Source organism: Pygoscelis adeliae, unplaced genomic scaffold, assembly GCF_000699105.1.
Source record: "Pygoscelis adeliae isolate BGI_AS28 unplaced genomic scaffold, ASM69910v1 Scaffold66, whole genome shotgun sequence".
NCBI classification, from domain to species: Eukaryota; Metazoa; Chordata; class Aves; order Sphenisciformes; family Spheniscidae; genus Pygoscelis; species Pygoscelis adeliae.
This window is the reverse complement of record NW_008825167.1, coordinates 5,869,072-5,873,666: the sequence shown is the minus strand read 5'-3', so window position 1 is coordinate 5,873,666 and position 4,595 is coordinate 5,869,072.

Genomic DNA, 4,595 nt, shown 5'->3' with positions numbered 1-4,595 from the left:
CCTGAGCGAACCTATGTTCTTCAGCGTCAGTGCTCCATGCCATCCCTCCTCCTTTGCTGGACCAGGCTACCTGGTGGGGTTTTGTAGGTGACACACACCAAGAAATTAGCAAAGCTTGCAACAAGAACTACAGATTACACAAATGAGTGCTCCACAAAGCATAAAGAAAGGAGAAAAACTCAATCTTTGGAATATTTTTTAACTGTCCTATTAAATCCTTAAAAGAGTAAGCATGCGTTGCTGAATAATTCTTTTGAGTTATTTTTTCTGGGCTCCTCCTCTACACCCTCATTTCCTTCCTAAAATGCTTCAAAAATTCATTACTTTTGGAGTTCTCGACCTCCAGGGTGGGTTTTCAGCTATTTAGTGAATTCTAGCAAAACATTCACCACCTCTTAACTGCTCTTGCGGATGAATTTTTTAAACAATACGTAAGGTCACCAGGCCCAAAAGTTTAGATTTACCTCAGAGGAACTTTTTAGTGACACAAAGACTCACGGTCCCTTTACAATTCCCAGCCAGACCTGGTCCTGGCAGTGACTTGCGATGCTTTTCTGAAGTGGGCTTTGAGATCACATGGCATCAGAAAAAATTTGCTATAAAGCCTCAACCTTTCCCCTTCGGTTCACAGCTATGCAGCTCCCAAATCCCAGCTCCTCTGCATTTCCTTTGCACTTTTAATGTGCGCTCCTCTAATCTTCATTTAATGCAGGCAGCTGGCTGCAAATACCCCCGAACAATGACTTTAATCCTAAGTATCCTGAAGCCCCCCCCTTCCTCCCCACACCAAAACCGAAGAAAAAAAATAAAAAGAACAGCCTCATGACAGCAAGATGGAGAAATCCAAGCTATCCACTGGGCCAAAGGAGCAGAAAGACACAATGAGCTAAATTTTGCCTGGTTTGCTAATTAAAAACGGAAGCTACCCCACTCCGGAGCCAAGGCGGGGAGGTGGGGGGAGTTCTCATGCTATTCAAAAAATCGGCTTCCAACTGGGACCATATTCACTCCACATTAATTGTCATTCCAACTACGAGTGTCCTAGTTTCAAAATGAAAACTACTCTCCAGTGTAGCTAGTGAAAACTAACACCAGTTTCGAGGCATTAAACAAAATTTATTGATCGCATTTTCCCACCCACTAAAACTTTAATAAGCATTAAACCTCAAACTCCTGGCCCCGTTTCCTCCCTCTACCCTCTCTCTCCATAAAAAGGGTCAGGCTCCTCTATATGGAGATTAGGACTTAATGTTTGGTATTTGTTTATGAGGCTATCAATTGCCTCTATTTCAGAGGGTGGAAAAAGCACATTTAAAAAAAAAAACCCTCTTGTACACGGATTAAGAGAGGGCAAAGGTTTAGGGTAGTTTGGGTGGGTTTTTTTCCAACTGATTGTGGGTTTTAGATATATGACGGATCATGTTCACGTGAATGAAAATAAGTCAATATTCCCCTTTTTGCAAGTTTCCCTTGAGTTACATAAAATGGTATCTTTAAAAGATCCCTATTTCTTCATAATAAGACGCAGATCTTCACGTCTCCTCTGCTAGCTCTTTTCAGCTGTGTAAAAGGAAAAATAATAATTTGGGGGCCGCTCTGTCTGCATGCTTAGTAAAGAAAACAAAGGCCAAACATTTGAAATGCAAAGGTCAGTGATTAAGCCCAGAAATCCATATCTGGGCATCAAAATGAAGAGCCAGATTCTAAGAGTGCTTAAGTGATTTAAATGCAGAGCCTGACCTGGCTCAGCATCTTTCAAAACCAAGCCTGTTATTTCAGTGCCTCAAGCAAGATTTAGGTGCCAGGTACCCAAGTTGGAGAAGTTTAACAGTAATCTCCTTTTGGGAAGTCTGATCCACTTTAATCTAAAGTCACGAATGACAAATGAAGATTTTGTTATTTAGAAAGCACATCTAACTAAAGCTGCAACACTTTGTCCTTGTGCTAAACTCAACTCTTATCCTTCAGCATTATTGGAAAGAGTCGGGAGAGATGGCAAAAGAAAAGTGGATGTCAAAAATTCTTTTATTTCTCCTCTTTAAAGAAGGCTGCTAAAGGGATTAGACAGCTTTGAGTTCACTGCTCTGTTAAATCAACCTTACAATATTTTTTCAGCTTGTTTGACTTGCTGTTTCTGTATACGTTTGTGTTTTCACCTTTCTGCATTCAAATCCCACGCTTAGCATTTGTTCTGCGCTTCTCACAGGAAACTTGGTCAGTTCTTTATTTGTATTAAGTCTACAGAGTTATAGAAAACAGACTTGGAAAACAACCCCTAAATTAGCAGGACTTACCGGCTTCCATGCATACGCGCGCACACGGAGGGCATCGCATACCATCCGACCCAAACGCGGTTTATCATTTCCAGCAGCAACAGCAGGGCATCAGGTTCACCAGAACGGACCTTTTAATGGTCTCCTGCAACCGTATCTATTACGGTGGGTTTCGGACTGCACGTAATAAATTAAGAGAGAGTTCAAGGAAGTCATGCGTGTCTCGGTTCCCACTCCCTTCAAGCAGTTTTAATGCCCCCAAATAATCATCTTCTACGAACTGTACTGCGTTAGGCTCCGCTAATGCTAGAAGCAGGTTAGACACCTCTATACACAGCTATTTTAATGCTGCCGTAAGGAAATGCACTCTCTGCAGAGGGTCATTTCCAGTGTCCTGCAGCAGGACACGGCTGGTCCTGCCTGCATGAGCCAGGGATCTTCCACAGGCACTTTTGGACACCTGCCCCGTCCTCCACAGTCTGATTTTCCCAGCTTTTCCCTTCCTTCCCCCACCAGAAACACTTCTAAAACCTCCTTCTCTCTGCAAACGAGCACCCAAGTGTCCCAGTGAGATGGACGATGTTGCAACAGGCAAGCCAAGGGAGAAAGAAAATAGCCATTTCTCTCTGGCAGACGGAAAATGTGGATGATAAAAACTGAGCCCAGCAGCCACCAAAGGGCTGGACTTGTCTGAAAGTCAGGCACTGAAGCTAAGCTTCAGCCACACTCCCTTGAGCGGGATGGGTGGATGAACCACCACCTTGTAGCACTAGTGAAGACATGAAGTTGGACAACCTCCCCACATATGTATACCTATTTATCCTTGTTGATGTATACACCCATAAGTGGAGCAAGAGCTGCCTTACAGCAGCCTGGCCCCTCCACTCCCTCTCCAAGGGTGGGTGGCTAATTCAGGGTTGTCTCCTCTTCCTCCCTGCCCAGAGACACCATGTGTTGCTCCTCCAGCAGTTCCTTCTCATCTCCAAAACGGCCAGGCTCGAGCACCAGGTGAAGTTATTCCTGCAAAGACTGCACTGCTTGTCCACACCTCATTTGCTATGCACCGGGAGGAGGGGTCAGAGGGGGAAAAAACCTCCACTTCAAACATTTACACCTATTTTGAAAGCAGCTGAGGAGGTTTCAAGCCCTTTTTGCCAGGACTAACACATTCCACCCACAAGATGGCCTTGTTCAGAGCACGCAGACGGCTCCTCGCAAGAAGGATTTACATTGCATGGGGTCACCAGATCCAGCATCAGGCGGGCAGCCCAGTTTCTCAGGCAGCGACCCACTGCCGAAACCGGAGCGGCGGGTACAAACCTGCTCCTTTTTGCCCCTGCACTGAGGGATACGGGGCAAAGGAGAACCCCTGCTGTCCCCCACAGCCACCTCTGTAGTTCCCATCCCTCCACGAAGACTTTTCTGATGGAGAAGCCCACTGCCTTCTCAAATCCCAAGACGCCAGCATGCCTACACATAAAAATGAGGCAGAAATCTCATTCCTTCACTAAATAATACACAGGTTGGAGTCCCAGTACAACTCAATAATCACTTTCTAGGAGTTACTTTCCTTTTTGTCTGGGCAGATCTCAAAGCATTTCTGCAGCAGGAGGCTTCAGGTTTGGGTTTCCTTTGCCTCCTTGTCCAAATAATGGCAATACTAATTGAACCACTGGCCAAAAGAAAATTTAGTGTGACCCTTTCATCCATACTCTGGGGGTTCCCATTTGCTCCTGCAGCTCTCTCTGCTCTACTTGAAACGAGGGCAAGAGAAGGTGCTGCTGTCAAGGTGCCCCCCTCCAAGATACCCAAGGCTGAAAGAAAGGTGGAGTATCTGTATCACAGTATCTACACTGTATTTATTTAAACTCCACAGTATTTACTGCATTTATATTGTATCCCAGCTAGGATGGGAGCTGGAGGTGCAGGAGGGTGGCTTTACCCAGTATCTTCAAGACTAATATCAGCACCCCCCAATAGCTGCTCATACCTTTGTTCCCAAGCCAGGGAAATCAGGTGCCTGGAAAGCCTGAAACTTATTTTTATGCTTAATTACAGATTTCAAGTGCCTGACACCAGGCCCTGACTCATTACACTTTTGACACTGATGCCTTTGGGCTGAGCTGGACAAAACGCTTCGCGCTCACTCATCACTCACTATGTTCACGAGTGTTTAACTCGGAAGAAGGTGGGTGATGGATTTGTAGCAACTTTGGGCAGGGATGCAGAGAGGACACCATCTGCCATTTCTTACTTCTTTTTTTCCTTCCTTTCTGTAATTAATCAGTTCGCAAATTGGGAGGCAGGGTTTCCTTGCAGTCT